Source organism: Gopherus evgoodei, chromosome 1 (genome assembly GCF_007399415.2).
Source record: "Gopherus evgoodei ecotype Sinaloan lineage chromosome 1, rGopEvg1_v1.p, whole genome shotgun sequence".
Taxonomy (NCBI): Eukaryota; Metazoa; Chordata; order Testudines; family Testudinidae; genus Gopherus; species Gopherus evgoodei.
In genome coordinates, this window is record NC_044322.1 from 65,516,584 (window position 1) to 65,538,340 (window position 21,757).

Below are 21,757 nucleotides of genomic sequence, written 5' to 3' on the forward strand. Positions count from 1 at the left end.
GAGGATCATATAAGAGCAACGTGAGTTGCTGGGTACCATGCACTTTTGAAATTCTGACCCAAACAATGAAGTGCCTTAGAAAAAAGAGCAGAAAAATCATGAGCTCCCCATGCTTCCTTGCTAAATATGAAGGAGAATGGATTATAACTGCTATAATTTTAGTTATGAAGAGAAGGAGGTAGTTAATAACATGCACAAAATCATACATCACATTCATCAGGCACCATCCCCTCAATGAGAATATTGATTTATGCTTTAGAAAAAGCTTCCATTAGGCTTAGATAATCTTTATCTATTGGTGGTACTAAATAAATTTGGCTTTGAATAGGCATCTGTCTATCACAGTTACTTATATGACTCCCACTATTGTAATATCCAGGGCCGTCCTTAGGCATAGGCAACATAGGCAGCTGCGTAGGGCACCTGAAAATTTGGGGCACCACTGGGTCTTAGTGTCCACCCTCTTGTTTTCCTATCCCTGTTCTGACCCTTCCTGCAGGCTCCCACAGATGGCTGCTCTAGCCTGGTGAGTCTTCCTTGGGAGGGAATCTAGTAGTTAAAAGTGAAAAAACCTCCAGCCTGCCAGACCTATTAGCACAACATTGAAACTGTTAAAGAGACATTCAAGGGGTAATAAAGCCATTTAACAGGCATTTGCCAACCCCAAGGTATATACTGACAGGTTTCAGAGTGATAGTCCTGTTAGTCTGTATCAGCAAAAACAAGGATGAGTCCTTGTGTCACCTCAAAGACTAACAAATTATTTGGGCATAAGCTTTTGTGGACTGGAACCCATTTCATCAGATATCCATGAAAGCTTATGCCCAAATAAATTTTTATACTGTCAGTTTCTGACTTTACTGACAAAAACAGTTGTGCATTAATGTAATATTTACACAGAACATGTCAGTCTACAGGACCTTAGTTTAAAATTTGCTTTAAAAATATTTCATTAGTGAGCTGGTGAAGATTATAAAATCACATTTCTAAAAAATGCTTGCATAGAGTTTTAGATGCACAATCATCTTTAGCCTTAAATGCGTGGATCTTCAGACATACAGTTTTTTAAATAAATCCTTCAAAAGACCTCCCTTATCTAAAATACACATTTTAATTACTATAATTAAAAAAAAAAGTGCTTCCAAGTCTTCCTGTCCTTTCTGTCCATTCCTTCACCACCTCTCCCCCCACTCCCCACTGAAAAAACCCCTTAAAGGACAACAGTCCTTCCCTTCCAGATAGCTGGACAAAGAGTTCCCTTTCTTTACTTCTGACTATCCGACAAACTAGTTTTAAAAGAACCCTCCAGCAAAATCAGTACCTTAGTAAGACAAAACCCTTGTTATACCTAAAATATTTGGAAACATTTTTTTAAAGTTGGTGAAATTTCATAACCATGTCTCTTGTTATGGAGATCACACAAAGTAAATTACTGTTCCCTTTTTCTAAAAGCAATGAACATTGTTATGAACACACTAAACCTCTCTGATTAATTTAAAAGAATGTCTTTGTTTCAGTGAGTTAAATATGTAATAATCTGGAATGCTGGTTTAAGATTTGAGTACATTTAAAATATAAATTCAACTTAGAAATACTGAATAAGAAAATGTAAAACAGAGAAGAGCTGCATCATGTATTCCATTACATGTAATGTTGTATTCAGCAGGACAGCTGACTCACCCTTACTATGAAGTTTTTGCAAATAAATCTCTGACAAACTTCAGGGCATATCAAAAAACCTGTGATTGGCATTTTTTATTCCCAAATTTTAGTGCTTTTAATTAGGTACTTTCTTCATGTCCATTCTGCATGAGGGAGAGGGCATGGAAGTCTCCGCGGGGAACTGTGACTCTCCGCCACCATGAGGCAGGCCGGGCATCTCATTATCCTTTGTGGCAAGTCCCTCCTCCCCCTCCCCCACCAGGCTGTGAGCTTGGGCTGCCATCCGGCATAGGGTCACCAGTTTAATAATACTGCGTAGGGCCCCATAAATCCTAAGGACGGCCCTGGTAATATCTAAGTGCCTAATAATCTTTAATTAGTTTATCCCCTGTGAAGTAAAGCAATAACATTTATCGTCAGCTGTACAAAGGAGGAAGTATGACACAGAGACACAAAATGACTTGCCCAAGGTCACAGGGAATTGAACTTGAGTGTCTCGAGTTTCAGACTAGTACTCTACTGGACCTGCCTCTCCCCCTATATACTGCATCAAGATGTTATATAAGGGTTCTTTGGCATCAGTGCTGAAGAATGAAAATATTTTCTCTACATTTCAAGTGGGAGCCACCAGGCAAGGATGTTCTCTTTTCCACCTTTTTCTTAAATGTTGTGTGCAAACTTGTGCAGCTACAGCACAACATATGGTTTTGGTTTTCTGCTAGTTAGAGTTGAATGTGATTTTTTCCAGCATTTACAGGAAATGCACACAGTAGTAAAACTGCAGTTCCATCTTGTGGAAAAACCTATGTGCAGTTTGAGTGTTTTAAGACTAGAGGAAATAAAGTTTAAAAAAAAGACAAAAAAGAATTAACCTCTCTCTAAAAACCTGACTCTATATTCTCCCTTTATAGTTATGAAGAAAACCATAACCCCAAAAGATTAGAGATGAGATTTTCTACAATAGGAAACTATGAGGTCTTTTAAATAAAATTTGTTTTTATTTTATTTGGGGATTCCATGTACACATTATATGCACATGTAAAATGAGCATAGGAAATATATACATCACATTTTATTTTTATAGAATTAATATGAAAGTGGTCGGGTGCCGTGGAATATGCCTATAATCCCAGCTACTTGAGAGGCTGAGGCTGGCGGATTGCTCAGTGGTTCTGGGCTGTGGTGCACTATGCCAATTGGTTTTTTGATGCCTCTGACAGCCTGGCCAGTGGGTGGCTGAAGGACTGGCTAGAACAACACAAATGATGTGTTGTGATTGGGAGCTCTCTCTGGAGGGCTGATGGATCAATAAGTGAGAATACAGATTTCTGCCAGCTGTTTACTCTAAAGATACCAACATACTGGCTACTAAGCCTTGGGTTTTCAAAGCAATCTAAGGTTGCAAGGTTTCCAGCTCCCTGTGTCTTTTATGGGAGTTGGGTTACTGGCTCCCTTAGACTCCTTGAAAATCCATGCCTAAAATTATACTACTCTAGCCAACAGAGAGAGATTTAATCCATATTATTTGAAAACGTTAAAAATAACACATCATGTGGTATTCTATATAATGTTTTGAATGATTTGCTAATATCACTAATTTTTCATCCAATATGTTTGGTATAGCTCTGTTTGGAGTCATACATAATCACAATTGGCACCTTTAAGAAGAGAGATAAATATAATTTAATTCATTGAGAACATGAAATTTACAAAGCTATCGGGTATAGAACTTTATAATGGCATAGAAACCTGCTGTCCATTCAAGTTTCTTACATTATGCAGCATCTAAAATGTGAAGTCATATTTCATGTTCAGTTCCTTGTAGGATACTAAAAAATAATGAGAGGTCATTAAAATGAATGAGAGATGAAACTAAGGGTCTTCACAAGCGATCGCTACAAACTCCAAAGCTCTTAACAAGGATTAGTTGCTTTCAGCTCCCTTCTTTACTGTTTATTTATGCCACTCTATGGATTTGTTTTTCAAGCACATGTAGTGAGAAATAAGTAGTTTAGAGGGCCATAGTCAACTTAAAAATCACATTAATCCCTGCAAATATAACTACTATTGTTACCAGTAACACCTTAGATTAGTGTAACTGAAAGTTTGTTTACTTCATGAACTTGAAAGCATTTGGTGTATAAGTTTTCTTTACTTAAGAAGTTTGCCAGTTTTATCTTTTCTATTGATCTTTGATAAAGCAGTAGGGAAGAGGAAAATCCTTTTTGAACATAAGAAAATGTGATTATTAAACCACAAAAACTGGCAATAGTGCACACTTGGGCAGGTGTAGAACCTAAAACTAGATTTCAAGTTAAAGTTGTTCCTTTAAACACTCCTGAGGCAAACTATAAAGTACAAGTCTTGGTATTGCAGTACTATAGCTCCCTCAATTACATTTAAAGGGGAGGAGGGTGCAAAGAGGGTTTAAATTAGAGATAAAAGAAACAAGAAAGAAAATTATCTATAAGAAAGCACTAAAATTAAATCTGTGAATGGATGGACAATTATATAGAAATACAAATTAAAGGCTCTCAAATGTCTTCCTCCTAGTCAGGTAGATGAAGAGTATATGAAAGATGGAATATTTTGAACAAAATATGACCAGTGGTCTAGAGTAGGAGAAGTTGGACTCTATTAATTGAGAAGAACCACTCTATGGGATGCAAATAAGTGTCATTCATGGAAAATACAGTAGGCCTAACATGGTGATTTACTGAACAAACCAGAAAGCAATCTTGCCAGATTTGTATGAGAAGGCGAGATACTGGCTAAGGAAATTTTCCATCTGTGTTAAGATTTCTTTGAAAGTTTTAATGAACTCATGTATAAACAGTATTGTCATTTCTTTAGCTACAGCAATTTTAGAGACTTCAACTATAGATTAATTTCTCCAAGCATCTAAAGCAAGGCTTCCTGACTAGAGAATGGGTTCAATCAGCAAGGTGAAGAGGGCAGCACACTAATGTAAAGTGGGGTACAGAGGAGTGGAACAACAGGGATGGGAAAAGCTAAATGACTCCAGCTTTGCACTGCTTTTCCCTCCGATGCAAATACATTTCTGTTGCGGCAGGTAAAGTGGCTGCTGGTCCTTGAAAGCCCCCAAGCTTCCCTTCCTGCTCCTGTGATGACTCTTAATGGGTCTAGCTAGAAAGAGCAGCTCCTAAGTATAAGACTGCTGTTCAAGAAACAACCTGTCACTCCAAGGGCTTGTCTGCACTATGGGGTAATGCGCATTGGGGCGTGTGTGTGATTTTGAAAGTGCACTAACATGTTGTGTGTTAGTTGGTCCATGTATATCCTGCTGGTGAGCATTAAAAGTTTCCTACTGCGTTTTAACATAGCGCTGTTAGAACAGATAAGGTGACTCAGCTGAAAAGATTTAATGAGAGTGAGCTTGGGACACTCTGAAAAGCTGGTACCTAGGTAGCAAGATAGACTGACCAAAGGGTGTTTAGAGAAACGAGATTTTTTTTTTTTGAGATGTAAGTTATTCATTTTTTTTTCCCTCTGGAAGCTGAAAGTGCTTTATCCAGTTTAGTTTATGGCACGTATAAATCTAGACATATCTTTTAATTCCATTTTCTCTCGGTTATTAATAAACAAACCTAGTTTTGTTTAAGATTACAGTTGTATGGGTAATTTTACACAGATGTTCCTGTAAAGAAGAGAACCCAGGGTAGTGCTGAAGGGTAAAAGGTTTCTGAAATTTTGTGCCATTCCAGTGTTGTGTTGCCAGTAAGATGTGGAGGGCAAACACAAAGGGAAGAGATGAAAAACCAAGCAGGAAATGGGAATTGGCAGGGGTTGTTGCTCATAAGCAGCTTTCATACACAAGGTATTTCTTAAGGGGTTTCTAATAGAGTTAGAAATCAGTAGTATAATAAATGTACAGTCAGTATAAAGCAGACGGCTTAGACATTTAAGTCACAGTTAGATCAGTTAGTACAGTGCCATGTCTATACTGATCATATACTGATTGTGCACCCTAGAAGACTGATGGATCTCAGGGTACTACAAAATTCACTGGGGAATAAACTTGCCCTGCTTATGAAAACAAGCGTGGAGTTCACCATGGTTTAATGGTGAAATATAACAGACTAAATAAATGGAGAGCAGGCTAGAGAACAACTGGTTTAAATACATCAAATAAATCATCTCTGACACAAGCAGTTCTGATATTCCTATGCCTCATGTGTGGTGGAGATCACAAGCTCCTTTACTGCACTACTGCATCTTCAAATGATTAACCCCGATTGTCTTTGGCAGGTCTTAGAGCTACCTGCTTCTTATTTTTCACAGGTAAGATTGATTAGATTTTGGGTGGTAACTCTCATTAGATAAGAGCCATGTCAAAGCCAGAGAAAACAAATGCATCATTCCTCTCTCGGAGCTTTATTCAGGTCCTCAGACTTTATAGATGCATTGGGAGAGATTCACTCAATCATTTGCAGACATGTGTTCTTGCATTTACATTAGCTGCCAACTCACTTCTGGGTAAAATCTGAGGTGCTGATCAGTATCTATAAAGTCTTACATGTTTTAGATCCCAATTCTCTCAGAAACTCTGTCCTTTTAGCAGACAGGTTTCAGCTACCTGTCCCATGAGTTTGTGGAAGCTGGGCATTGTCCTTAGTAGGGGTCCTCAACTCTAGAAATTGAAGTTCATTGTCTTCATCTTCAAAGCCCTACATAATCTTGCCTCTTACATCTCTGATCTCAGTTCTTACCATTTCCTCACTGACTTCCAAGATTTCTCTCAGTTCTCTTAATTTACTGCTCCTTTCGTGCCATTTTGCATTCTTGGCTTTAGGTGATCGATAATGCAAATCCATGACTGAAATAGAGTTACACTTCCTGTCTACCAAGCTCCACCATCTTTTAAAAATCCAATTTTTTTAAGGAATCCTTTTTCCCCCACCAATAACCTCTTCTCTCTTCCTCCTTACCTTGTCTTATATTGTAGAGAATGTGTTTCACTTTATATTTGTAAAGCACAATGTAAGCATACCGCACCAGATAAACTATTATAACCGATGACCCTCCAGAACCTGCTCCCGTTTGAAATACATCAGAGCTAGGTCTAGCCACACACAACCGTTTCTTTGTCTGGATTGTCTTGTGACTGCAAGTTTTGGAATGTCCAAGCTTTAAGGCCCAGATTTTTAAAGGTATTCAGGTGTTGCCAGTGCTGGCGCTAGGCATAAGCAGACTAACCAATTGCTTAGGGCCCTGAGCAGCTCAAGGGAGTCCCCTATTCACTTTTTATTATGAGTTGATTGTGGTGGTGGTGGGGAAGTATTTCTGCTTAGGGCCCCCAATGAGTTAGCACACCTCTGAGTGTTACTCTGTTCTGGTTTGCAAGGCATAAGTAACTTATGAGCCTAAGACTCCCAGAGGCAGTGCAGACATACCGTAAGGCTCTTGGAAACCTAAGGCCTGGTCTACACTAGTCAGTTATTTTCGAATTAGCTGAGTTGATTAAAAAAAAGCTATAGGCTGAGCAAGTGCAGAATGGTGGTAGAATGTGCTTTTGGATGTTTGAAAGCATGTTGGTGCAGTTTACTGACTGGGTTAGATCTCAGTACAACCAATATTCCAATTGTAATTGCTGCTTGTTGTGTGCTCCACAATATCTGTCAGAGTAAGGGGGAGATGTTTATGGTGGGGTGGGAAGTTGAGGCAACTTGCCTGGCAGCCAATTTCGCACAGCCAGACAACAGGGTGATTAGAAGAACAAGCACTGGTGGATCACAGGAGAGAAGTTCAACTATCATAGAATATCAGGGTTGGAAGGAACGAAGAGCAACCCCCTGCTCAAAGGAGGACCAATCTCCAGAGAGATTTTTGCCCTGGATCCCTAAATGGCTTCCTCAAGGAACTCACAATCCTGGGTTTAGCAGGGAAATGCTCAAACCACTGAGCTATCCCACCCCCCTTACTACTTGTCCAGGGTGCCTTTGTACAACTTCATGAGCCATGGCATTAAGGGGTATGCTGGGTTCCTGAGGATAACTATAGGCATTTCAACATCCTGAACAGTAATTTTCTGGTCTGGGAAGTAAGTCCCTTCCTGCAGCTGTTCAAACAGACCAGAGTTCCTGAAGATGCAAGCGTCATATACCTTTCCCAGCCATCCTAGGTTGATGTCGGTGAAATGTCCTTTGTGATCCATCAGTGCTTGCAGCACCATGGAAAAGTACCCCTTCCAGTTCATGTACTGGATGCCCTGGTGTTGGGGCCCAAGATAGGGATATGCGTTCCGTCTATCGCCCTGCCGCAGTTAGGGAACCCCAGAGCATTAAAGCCATCCACAATGGTCTACACATTTTCCAAAGTCACTACCCTTGATAGCAGCTGGTCAATGATTGTGTTGGTTACTTGCAGCACACCAGCCCCCAAAGTAGATTTGTCCACTCCAAACTGATTCCCAACTGACTGGTAGCTGTCGGGTGTTGCAAGCTTCCACAGTGCTATGGCCACTCGCTTCTCAGCTGTGAGGGCTGCTCTCATTTTGGTGTCTTTGCACTTTGGGGCAGGGGAAAGCAAGCCACAAAGTTCCATGAAAGCGGCCCTACGCATACGAAAGTTCCGCAGCCACTGGGAATCATCCCAATCTTGCAACACTATGCAGTCTCACCAGTCTGTGCTTGTTTCCAGGGCCCAGAATCAGCGTTCCATGGCATGAACCTGGCCCAACGCCACCATGATCTCCCAGTCACCACATGCCATGTTTCTAGGAACTTCTGCGTCAATATCCTCATCAGAATAGTAAATGCGTTGTTCCTCGCCTGGTTTTGCAGGTACTGCACATACTGCTGGATAATGCGCAAGGTGGGGGCTATCCAGTTTATTGCACTGAGTGTAGCATGTATGATTACCTGCCTTGTGGGCAGGTGGTGTATGTGTGCACTCGGTGCAAGGAGCTCCTGGCCCTCAGAGACCACGTACGGACGTTGGATGTCAGGGTGGTGGAACTGGAGGAGCTAAGAGAGGCAGAGAGGTATGTTGAGGAGGCTTTCTGGGACACTGTAGAATTGTCCCACCTTTGCTCAGACAGCCTCTGTGCCGCTGAGGAGGAAGAAAGGCCCAGGGAAGCAGAGCAGTCAATGGGGACAGAGGGAAACCTTCCCATAGTTGGGACCCTCCTTCCAGATGATGCTGGGGTTGCCTCTCGCACTGAGGTTACCTCTCTGGGGGAGGGAACTCCAGTTGCCAGGAAACGGCAGGTTTTAGTAATGGGAGATTTGATCATTGAAACGTAGATAGCTGGGTTTGTGAGGACCGGAAGAATCGTATGGTGACTTGCCTGCCTGGTGCGAAGGTTGCGGATCTCTCGAGGCATCTAGACAGACTTATGTGTAGTGCTGGGGAGGAGCCGGTGGTCGTGGTACATGTAGGTACCAATGACATAGAGAAGGGTAGGAGAGATGTCCTGGAAGCCAAATTTAGGCTGCGAGGGAAGAGACTGAAATCCAGGACCTCTATGGTGGCATTCTCAGAAATGCTCCCAGTTCCATGAGCAGGGCCAGGTAGGCAGGCAGAGCTTCAGAGTCTCAATGCGTGGATGAGACGATGGTGTAGAGAGGAGGGGTTTACGTTCATTAGGAACTGGGGAAACTTTTGGGACGGGAGGAGCCTGTACAGGAGAGATGGGCTCCACTTAAACCAAAGTGGAACCAGACTGCTGACACTAAACATTAAAAAGATTGTAGAGCAGTTTTTAAACTAGGAGATGGGGGAAAGCCGACTGCTGCAGAGGAGCATGTGGATCGGACACAGACTTCTCTTAGGGGAGAATCTGATGACAGAGAATCTCCAGGTTGTAGTGAGGAACAAAGGACGGAAAAGGATAATGTAAGGGCCGGATCAGATGATAAACAGTCACATAAAAAAAGAATCTGGCACATCAGAAAAGGGCAGACAAATAAACAAGGACAAGTTTTTAAAGTGCTTGTACATAAATGCTAGAAGTCTAAATAATAAGATGGGTGAACTAGAGTGCCTTGTGATAAAGGAGGATATTGATATAATAGGCATCACAGAAACCTGGTGGACTGAGAGCAATCAATGGGACACAATCATTCCGGGGTACAAAATATATCGGAAGGACAGAACAGGTCATGCAGGGGGAGGAGTGGCGCTATATGTGAAAGAAAATGTAGATTCAAATGAAGTAAAAATCTTAAGCGAATCCACATGTTCCATAGAATCGCTATGGATAGAAATTTCATGCTCTAATAAAAACATAACATTAGGGATCTATTATCGACCACCTGACCAGGACAGTAATAGTGATGATGAAATGCTAAGAGAAATTAGAGATACTATCAAAATTAAGAACCCAATAATAGTGGGGGATTTCAATTATCCCCATATTGACTGGGAACATTTCACTTCAGGACGAAATGCAGAGATGAAATTTCTCGATATTTTAAATGACTGCTTCATGGAGCAGCTGGTACGGAACCCACAATGGGAGAGGCAACTCTAGATTTAATCCTGAGTGGAATGCAGGAGCTGGTCCAAGAGGTAACTATAGCAGGACCGCTTGGAAATAGTGACCATAATACAATAACATTCAACATCCCTGTGGTGGGAAGAACACCTGAACAGCCCAACACTGTGGCATTTAATTTCAAAAGGGGGAACTATACAAAAATGAGGGGGTTAGTTAAACAAAAGTTAAAAGGTACAGTGACTAAAGTGAAATCCCTGCAAGTTGCATGGGCCCTTTTTAAAGACACCATAATAGAGGCCCAACTTCAATGTATATCCCAAATTAAGAAACACAGTAAAAGAACTAAAAAAGAGCCACCGTGGCTTAACCACCATGTAAAAGAAGCAGTGAGAGAGAAAAAGACTTCCTTTAAAAAGTGGAAGTCAAATCCTAGTGAGGCAAATAGAAAGGAGCACAAACACTGCCAGCTTAAGTGCAAGAGTGTAATAAGAAAAGCCAAAGAGGAATCTGAAGAACAGCTAGCCAAAAACTCCAAAGGTAGTAACAAAATGTTTTTTAAGTACATCAGAAGCAGGAAGCCTGCTAAACACCCGGTGTGGCCCCTGGATCATCGAAATACAAAAGGAGCGCTTAAAGGCGATAAAGTTATTGCGGAGAAACTAAATGGATTCTTTGCTCCAGTCTTCACAGCTGAGGATGTTAGGGAGATTCCCAAACCTGAGCTGGCTTTTGTAGGTGACAAATTTGAGGAACGGTCACAGACTGAAGTGTCACTAGAGGTGGTTTTGGAATTAATTGATAAACTCAACATTAGCAAGTCACCGGGACCAGATGGCATTCACCCAAGAGTTCTGAAAGAACTCAAATATGAAGTTGTGGAACTATTAACAAAGGTTTGTAACCTGTCCTTTAAATCAGCTTCGGTACCTAATGACTGGAAGTTAGCTAATGTAACGCCAATATTTAAAAAGGGCTCTAGAGGTGATCCTGGCAATTACAGACCGGTAAGTCTAACGTTAGTACCGGGCAAATTAGTTGAAACAATAGTTAAGAATAAAATTGTAAGACACACAGAAAAACAAACAGTTGTGCAATAGTCAACATGGTTTCTGTAAAGGGAAATTGTGTCTCACTAATCTATCAGAGTTCTTTGAAGGGGTCAACAAACATGTGGACAAGAGGGATCCAGTGGACATAGTGTACTTAGATTTCCAGAAAACCTTTGACAAGGTCCCTCACCAAAGGCTCTTACGTAAATTAAGCTGTCATGGGATAAAAGGGAAGGTCCTTTCATGGACTGAGAACTGGCTAAAAGACTGGGAACAAAGGGTATGAATTAATGGTAAATTCTCAGAATGGAGAGGGGTAACTAGTGGTGTTCCCCAAGGGTCAGTCCTAGGACCAATCCTATTCAATGTATTCATAAATGATCTGGAGAAAGGAGTAAACAGTGAGGTGGCAAAATTTGCAGATGATACTAAACTACTCAAGATAGTTAAGACCAAAGCAGATTGTGAAGAACTTCAAAAAGATCTCACAAAACTAAGAGACTGGGCAACAAAATGGAAAATGAAATTTAATGTGGATAAATGTAAAGTAATGCACACTGGAAAAAATAACCCTAACTATACATACAATATGATGGGGGCTAATTTAGCTACAAGTCAGGAAAAAGATCTTGGTGTCATCGTGGATAGTTCTCTGAAGATGTCCACACAGTGTGCAGAGGTGGTGAAAAAGCAAATAGGATGTTAGGAATCATTAAAAAGGGGATAGAGAATAAGACTGAGAATATATTATTGCCCTTATATAAATCCATGGTACGCCCACATCTCGAATACTGCGTACAGATGTGGTCTCCTCATCTCAAAAAAGATATTCTAGCACTAGAAAAGGTTCAGAGAAGGGCAACTAAAATGATTAGGGGTTTGGAGAGGGTCCCATATGAGGAAAGATTAAAGAGGCTAGGCCTCTTCAGCTTGGAAAAGAGGAGATTAAGGGGGGATATGATAGAGGTATATAAAATCATGAGTGATATGGAGAAAGTGGATAAGGAAAAGTTATTTACTTATTCCCATAATACAAGAACTAGTGGTCACCAAATGAAATTAATAGGTAGCAGTTTTAAAACAAATAAAAAAAAGTTCTTTTTCATACAACGCACAGTCAACTTGTGGAACTCCTTACCTGAGGAGGTTGTGAAGGCTGAGACTATAACAATGTTTAAAAGGGAACTGGATAAATTCATGGTGGCTAAGTCCATAAATGGCTATTAGCCAGGAAGGGTAAAAATGGTGTCCCTAGCCTCTGTTCATCAGAGGATGGAGATGGATGGCAGGAGAGAGATCACTTGATCATTGCCCGTTAGCTTCACTCCCTCTGGGGCACCTGGCATTAGCTACTGTCGGTAGACAGATACTGGGCTAGATGAACCTTTGGTCTGACCCGGTACGGCCGTTCTTATGTTATGTTAGGTATTTACAATGATCAAAACTGCAGCGGAGATTTGAGTGGGCTCCATGTTTGCCATGCTATGGCGCCTGCATGGGTAATCCTGGAGAAAGGGCGCAAAACGTAGGAGAGATGCTTGGTTCAAGATGGTCGATAAAAGGCGGGAATGTTTGTCTTCTGAAGCTTCTGTGGGATCCCAGGACTGACAACATGGAGAAATTTGCTAGTGCTGCAAGAGTGGGAGAGCAAAGTTTGCGGTGGAAGCTGTGTGGCTTGGTTCACGGTGGCCGAAAAACAGTGGGAAATGGTTAGATAAAAGAGTAGATAGAAAGATGAGAAGACATGTGAGGTGGATTCATAATACTAGGAGACAGGCGGTGCATCATGCTGCACCATCTGCCGGCAGTATGGTGTTTGCTGTAGCTTTCACGGAGGGACAAACAAGTGATGACACACACACAGAAACACTCGCGAGAATGTTTTTGTCCCATCATGCACTGTGAGCTGAACCCAGAATTCCAATGGGCGGTGGAGACTGCAGGAACTGTGGGATGGCTATCCACAATGCACTGCTCTGACATTCGATGCTAGCCTCAGTACTGTGGATGCACTCCACCGAATTCACGTGCTTTAGTGGGGACACACAACTCCGAATGTATAAAATTGCTTCCGAAAATTTGAATAGAATAATTTCAAATTAATTTCGTACTGTAGATGTACCTTAAGTTTCATTGCCTCAAATGCTCAGTCAATGTACCAGACAGTTAGATACAGACTTAGAGGAGAACCATTGTCTCAACAATCTGTGTGGCTCTGTATATCAGAGTAATCAGTTTTAACTGTCTCACATAAAATTATGGGATGGCAGCACTCATCTTGAGTCTAAGCTCAGTAGAAAACAGCGCAGTTTAAACAATTTTAGTTGCTGACTGGCAGCCAGGTGATTCTCTGGTGAGACACTAAGTTCAAAATGTCACAAAGAGGATGTGGGAAGTTGTATAAATTTGAAAATAATTATTATTGTTTAAACATTTATATTGGAGTATCACCTAAAGGCCACAATCAGATTGGCCTAGTGAGCTTGGTGCCATAAAAACATGCAATAAATGACAGTCCCTCCACCAAATAGCTTACGATCTAAAAGACAGTATGTAATAAGGTGGATGAAATAAACGAGCATTCTGAGGTGGGAGATTGTGTAGGGGATGGGGTTACAAAAAAATATATAGGAAGTTCACAATTCTTAGCTGGTTAGTAGTAAATCACAACTCTTCACCTGCCTATAACATCGTCTCACACCACGAGAGTCAGTCTCTTTCTGCTTTCCAGGAACACATCTAAAATAAAACTAGACAGCTACTTCCATGGAAAAGTTCCATTTTCCTTCTTAGGAAAGTCTAAATAAGGCCCCCTCTATTGTTTCTAATCTGATAGTTTGGGATAGAATGATAGATATAATCAAAAAGCAATTGCTATGCAAAGTAAATAGTGGACTAACTTTTTCCCTGGTGTAAATGCACTCAAGTCATTAGAGTTTACCACTTAGATTATTTGAACCCAGTATGTCTAGAGCACTGCTGATTTCTGACTAATTTGAATAGTATGAAAATAAATAAAAAATATCTTTTTCCCACTAGATAAGCTTGATGGTTACCATCTAAGAAGTCATTACACCATGTAGCCCTCCTCCCGCCCCCAGTAAAAAAAAAAAAAAAGTTTTAATCAAATTAACATAACAAACATGGCCATACTGGATCAGACCAATGGTCCACCTAGCCTACTATCAGATAGTGGCCAACGCCAGGTGCCCCAGAGGGAATGGACAGAACAGGTAATCATCAAGTGATCCATCCCCCTGTGGCCCATGCCCAGCTTCTGGCAAACAGAGGTAAGGGACACTATCCCTGCCCATCCTGGCTAATAGCCATTAAAATTAAAAGGAAGTTCTGTTAATAATAGTTATTCCAGGAGAGTATTGCCTAGATTTCAATAAATGGGAAGAAGCCAAAATTATGAAATATTTTACATGTATATAATGTTTTTTCATTCCCAATATTCAAAAGGGCTTCACAAAAATATACAGTATGTACATCATCACTGAAATGCGGCCAAGTATGGGGTAGAAAGGCAGCAGCCAACTGGCATGCGGCATATTGCACATCTGGGCAGAAGGGAGAAGTAATGTAGCTCCATAATCTCAATTTGCTTATAGGGCCTAAGTATTAGATGCCTTTTGGGCCTGAAAAGAGGTTTGAATATTTCAAGAATCTGAATATCATCTGATTTGTAAAATAATAGAGCAGGAACTTCAAAAATAAAAACTACCCATAAAAAGAAGACCAAAGAGTAAATAGATACTACAATCTTTTTGTTACTGGTATATAGATAATATTTGCTGTCACACCAGAATTATGGTATCTCCAATAATATTGTACAAACAGCCATAGCTTCACTTTTGTTTTCTGTTTTACTGAAAGAAAGACAGCTTATGAGAGAAGACCAGAATGGGTACTCATGTCATATGTTCACTGCAGACAGAAATGGGACAGATGTTGTATCAGAACATAAAGATTCCCAGCACGTCAAATCTGTATGTTAATAAACAATGCAGCCCTTTCCATCAGAACAATTCCATGTCAGTTGTTATCCCGGGCAAAGAAGGGGGAGGGGAGACGATGAGGGGGAATTAAGTGTTTATTCATGCAAATCCTTTAAGGTCATAAAATATCTATTCACTGAATGACAATGTATAAAAACTACACTGCCAGATTGAACTCAAAATGTTGTATTCTATCAACAATTGCATCTCAAAATTTTGGTTTATGAAATGTTTTGATAAACATACCTTTAAATCATATAACTACCTCTGAGAAGTCATGTCACTTCCTTTTCATGTCAATTCTCTGCACCACTGCATTGCCACAATCTATGGTGGCCACTAGAGCTAAAGTGAGACGGAGCCATCAAATCAATTATAACAGCCTGACACTGTCTTACACTGACAACAAATGATTGATAACAAAACCTGCCTACTTTCAGTTCTTGTCTGACAGCAACGAAACAGTCCCTGCCTGCTTTTACTGGCATTTGTCATAAATCAATAGCAATTTCATCACTCAGAAAGATGCTGTCAACTCTGCTCCGTCCATCTGGTTTCACTTTACTTGCATAATTTTAAAATATAACTATTCAGCAAGGTTAATGCATAAAGTTGGTTTCTTTTTGAGCTTTCTTGTACATTAACAACATTGCAACAATTTCAAAACATATGGCACCAATCATTTTGAGATTAGGAAAATAACCCCAGTGTACTCGTACCATAGAATTTAGAGCTATATCTACAACCCATCTTTGCCGATGATTTGCTCTTTAGTAGGTAACAATGTCATCTTATCCAAGCTGAAATTACTTCTTCTGATCTGACATTAGTAACTGTATGTGAGACTCAGAACAGGGAAGTGTATAAATGTGACTCTTCATCTTCAAGTGTAAGGTGAAATATAGATAAGAGACTGCATTCTTCATAATATCACTCAGTTTGGCTATCAGGACTACAAGAAGAATGTTTAATTCAATATTCCTCATAAAAAGTCAGTGATGTAATTTCAATATTTTAAAATAGTAATTGTGAAAAATATTTAAATGTGCAAGTTAATACTAAATAATAAAATTCATTGAATTACCAATGGGCTTGAATAACTTTTAGTTTGAGCAATTAAGCAGTTAAATATACCAACATTTGGATACGGGTAATATTGTCAGAGAGCCTGTGAAGTGTTGGTATGAAAACAACAGCATCACAAAATAAATTAGAATCTAATGGTAAATATTCCACTTTTTTCAAAGCATGTGATATAGAAGAAATTGCTGTTCTTGTTACAGAGCTGTGATCTGTGGTATTTCACAGGCTATACCATGAATGTCTAATCTGTGGTTCTTTGATGCTCAGTTCTGCACCATACAATTGTTCAGGCTGCAAGTATAAAAATTAACAACTGTTGTCAATGGGGTCCACTGTTTTGATGTTCTGACTTTGCATTTTATAAAGATGTTCTTATTCAGAAAGAATGGTTATTAACCTAGAGAAACTATGGTTCTTCAAGATGCTGTAGTCAGTGTGGATTCCACTGTAGGTCTGCATGCACCTCAGACATGTTAGCTTGGAATCCTTTGAATAGCACTGTTGGCCCAGGCTATGCATGTGTCTAGTGTCTCCTTGTGCAAAGGCATAAAGGTTGAGACCTCCCTCAGTTCTCTTGCAATTCAAGGTCTGTGTAGCCGAGGACTCAGAAAGCAGAATTGGAGGGCAGGCTGTGGGATCCACACCAACTAAAACATCTCAAAGAACCACAGTTACTGGAAGGTAAGCAATAGTTCTCGTCTTTGCAGTGTGGATCCCACTACAGGGGACTGGGAAGAAGTACCCTCTCAGGATGATAGAAATGAGGAGCATCAGCTGAATAAAGATCGGTGTACTGCTCTCCCAAACTTGGCATCTGATCTAGCAGTTATGTCCAGTGCATAAGGACTGACAAATATGAGAGGGTTTGCTCCTCATAGCTGCCTTGCAGATTTCATGTACCCACAGATTTCAGAATCAGGCCAAATTAAGCTGTCATGGGAAACAAGGGAAGGTCTTTCATGGATTGAGAACTGGTTAAAAGACAGGGAACAAAGGGTAGGAATGAATGGTAAATTCTCAGAATGGAGAGGGGTAACTAATGGTGTTCCCCAAGGGTCAGTCCTAGGACCAATCCTATTCAAGGTATTCATAAATGATCTGGAGAAAGGGGTAAACAGTGAGGTGGCAAAATTTGAAGATGATACTAAACTACTCAAGATAGTTAAGACCAAAGCAGATTGTGAAGAACTTCAAAAAGATCTCACAAAACTAAGAGATTGGGCAACAAAATGACAAATGAAATTTAATGTGGATAAATGTAAAGTAATGCACATTGGAAAAAATAACTAACTATACATACAATATAATGGGGGCTAATTTAGCTACCACAAGTCAGGAAAAAGATCTTGGTGTCATCGTGGATAGTTCTCCGAAGATGTCCCCGCAGTGTGCAGAGGTGGTGAAAAAAGCAAATAGGATGTTAGGAATCATTAAAAAAGGGATAGAGAATAAGACTGAGAATATATTATTGCCCTGATATAAATCCATGGTACGCCCACATCTCCAATACTGTGTACAGATGTGGTCTCCTCACCTCAAAAAAGATATTCTAGCACTAGAAGAGGTTCAGAAAAGGGCAACTAAAATGATTAGGGGTTTGGAGAGGGTCCCATATGAGGAAAGATTAAAGAGGTGGAGGGAGTCTTAATAGGTCAGTGGGAGAGGAATACTAGCCAGGTGGTAACACAGTGAGATATGAGTAACCAATTTTGACAGTCCTTGCCATGAAATAGCATAGGCCTTGGAGTGGCCAGTTACGGTCACAAGTAGATGTGGTGCAGTCTAAAAGATTTGTTTCTGTCCATGTAACATCACAGAGCTCTGGATACCTCTACAATGTGTAGATTCTTCTCTCCTTGTGTGGGAGGTGCTTTGGGAAAGAATATATATAAGTTCATTGATTTATTTAAGTGGAACTCAGAAACCACCTTTGGAATGAATTTTGCATGAGGTCTCAGTACCACCTTGTCTTTATGAGGTGCCGCCAGGAATGCCTGAGGCTCACTCACTTTTCAGATCGAGGTCACGACTACCAAAAAGACAGTTTTGAGAGTAAGAGAGTGAATGGAGCACCGCAAGAGAGGCTCAAAGAAGGACTCTATATAATCTTTAGAAGAACAATGTTAAGATCCCATGTTGGGGTAGGTTCTCTAACCGGTGGATAAGCATGCATTATGTCCTTAAGGTACTTGTATGTTGTTGGATGAGTGACTGTATTGGTGGATGTCACATTAATAGTGCTGCAATGAATCTTGATTGAACTAAATGAAAGCCCAGATTGTTTTAACTTCAGCAAACAGTGAAGAATCTTTTGTTTGGGGCCTGCACTAGCATTGGGCTGTCCATACTGAGAATCTTTTCCATTTGGAGCAGTAAGTCTCTCTCATGGATAGAGACTTGCTTTGTGCCAGGATTTCCTGAAAATGTGAGGAAAAATGCCATTCCATGGTGCTCAACTGGCCAACATACATGCTGTCAGTTGCAGTGATTTTGGGGCTGAATAGAATATAGATCCTGATCTTGTGACAATAGGTCTGGTCAGTATGGAAGCCTGACAAATGGGTGTGTGGACATCTGTAACAGGTCTGTCAGCCAGAACTGCCTCAGCCACTAGTGAGTTATTAGAATAAACATGACCAGGTCTTGTCTGGCTTTGGCAAGCAACATGGAATGAATGGAATCAGTGAGAAGGTATATAGGAGGCCCTGATCCCACTGCAGAAGGAAGACACAGACTTCTACCCATCGATTCCATTAACACTCAGGATCACTGTCAATATCGGCATTACCAAGTGTTATAGGGCATGAAGGAACACCACACACCAGTCTGAAGAATCTGAGTTCTAAGACATGTATATGCAGTTCCATGTCCACTGGGGACCATGCCCCTTGTATCTGTAGATAGTTCAGATAGGATTCCCAGTAGGGCTGTCGATTAATTCCAGTTAACTCATGTGATTAACTCAAAATTAATCACAATTAATTGCAGTTTTAATCACATTGTTAAATGATAGAATACCAATTGAAATTTATTAAATATTTTTGGATGTTTTTCTATGTTTTCAAATATATTGATTTCAAATACAACACAGAATACAAAGTGTATAGTGCTATCTTTATTATATTATTTTTTATTACAATTATTTGCACTGTAAAAATGATAAAAACATAAGAAATGGTATTTTTCAATTCATCTCATACAAGTACTGTAGTGAAATCTCTTTATCATGAAAGTGCAATTTACAAAAGTAGATTTTTTTTGTTAAATAACTTCACTCAAAAACAAAACAGTGCAAAACTTTAAAGCCTACAAGTCCACTCAGTCCTACTTCTCATTCTGCCAATCGCTAAGACAAACAAGTTTGTTTACATTTATGGATGATAATGCGGCCCACTTCTTATTTACAATGTCACCTGGAAGTGAGAACAGGCATTTGCATAGCACTTTTGTAGCTGGCATTGCAAAGTATTTACGTGCCAGATATGCTACACATTCGTATGCCCCATACTGCTTCATCCACCATTCCAGAGGACATGCTTCCATGCTGATGAAGTTAGTTAAAAAAAATGCATTAATTAAATGTGTGACTCAACACTTCGAAGGAGAATTGTATGTCTCCGGCTCTATTTCACCTGCATTATGCCATATATTTCATATTACAGTAGTCTCAGATGATGACTCAGCACATGTTCAAGAACACTTTCACAGCAGATTTGATAAAATGCAAAGAAGGTACCAATGTGAGATTTCTAAAGATAGCTACAGCACTCAACCCAAGGTTTAAGAATCTGAAGTGCCTTCCAAAATCTAAGAGGGATGAAGTGTGGAGCATGCTTTCAGAAGTCTTAAAAGAGCAACACTCCGATGTGGAAACTATAGACCCCAAACCACCAAAAAAGAAAATCAACATTCTGCTGGTGGCATCTGATTCAGATGATGAAAATGAAAATGGCTTGGTCTGCACTGCTTTGGATTGTTATCAAGCAGAACCCATCATCAGCATGGACGTATGTCCTCTGGAATGGTGGTTGAAGCATGAAGGGACATATGAATCTTTAGCACATCTGGCATGTAAACATCTTGTGATGCCAGCTACAACAGTGCCATGAGAACACCTGCTCTCACTTTCAGGTGACATTTTGAACAAGACGTGGGCAGCGTTATCTTCTGCAAATGTAAACAAACGTATTTCTCTGAGTGATTGACTGAACAAGAAACTGAACTGAGTGGACTTGTAGGCTCTAAAGTTTTATATTGTTTTATTTTTGAATGCAGGTTTTTTTTGTTTATAATTCTACATTTGTAAGTTTAACTTTCATGATAAAGAGATTGCACTACAGTACTTGTATCAGGTGAATTGAAAAATACTATTTCTTTTGTTTTTTACATTACATTTATTTTTATCACAAATATTTTCAAAGTGAGCACTGTACACTTTGTAAGTGAAATTAATATATTTGAAAATGTAGAAAACATCCAAAATATTTAAATAAATGATATTCTATTATTGTTTAACAGCACGATTAATTTTTTTAATCAGGCAATTAATCACAATTAAATTTTAAGCTGTTAAGAGCCCTAGTCCCCAGCTCTTTCTTGATGCATCTGTGACTAATGACCTGGAGTAGGGGGGCAAAGAATGAAAATGGATGAGGTATTTGTGGGCAACTATGTCCAGCAGCCATTTGTTATTGTAATCTTTGACCACAACCAGTGGAAGGAGCTGAAGCAATTTCTGAAGGTACGCTTCAGGATGGTTTTTACATGGCTCTTGACATCCCATTAATCTTCCTGTCTCAGGGACAGAGCCTCGTATCTTTCAGTAACTGTTGTTCTTCGAGATGTGTTGCACATGTCCATTCCACGCCTTGCGCACAGCTGTTGGAGAACTTTTTCCCTTAGGGTTAACTGTCGGTGTGACTCCAGTGCCTTCTGCTGCTGTGCGCCACTGCGTGCAGGTATAAGAGGATGGAGCAGCAGCCCTCTACCTCCCTCAGTTCCTTCTTATTGGATAGACCAAGGGTTGGCAACCTCTGGCACGCGGCTTGCCAGGGTAAGCACCCTGGCGGGCCGGACCAGTTTGCTTACCTGCCGCGTCGGCAGGTTTGGTGGACCGCGGCTCCCACTGGCCACGGTTCACTATCCCAGGCCAATGGGGGTGGCAGGAAGCCGCAGTCAGCACATCCCTAGCCCGCGTCATTTCCTGCCGGCTTCATTGGCCTGGGATGGCGAACCTCAGCCCGCCAAACCTGCCAATGTGGTAAGTAAACAAACTGGCCTGGCCTGCCAGGGTGCTTACCCTGGCAAGCCGTGTGCCAGAGGTTGCCGACCCCAAAGATAGACTGAGATAGCGATGGGAATGAGGGTGTGTCATGGAATGGACATGTGCAATATACCTCAAAGAACAGCAGTTACAGAAAGGTAGGTAACCGTTTTTTCTTCTTTGAGTGACTGCACATGTTCATTCCACTGCAGGTGACTCACATGCAGATTAATGTGAA

At 40.5% G+C, this 21,757-nt stretch overlaps 1 protein-coding gene and 1 long non-coding RNA gene across 3 annotated transcripts in view; one reads left to right on the forward strand and one right to left on the reverse strand.

The window, feature by feature from the left end:
* Positions 1 to 21,757, forward strand: part of LOC115653251 — a 201,396-nt gene that overhangs the window by 168,085 nt on the left and 11,554 nt on the right. The gene's annotated exons all lie outside the window — the stretch shown is intronic.
* DIAPH3 (diaphanous related formin 3) overlaps positions 1 to 21,757 on the reverse strand; it is a 553,931-nt gene that overhangs the window by 60,947 nt on the left and 471,227 nt on the right. The window lies entirely within an intron of this gene.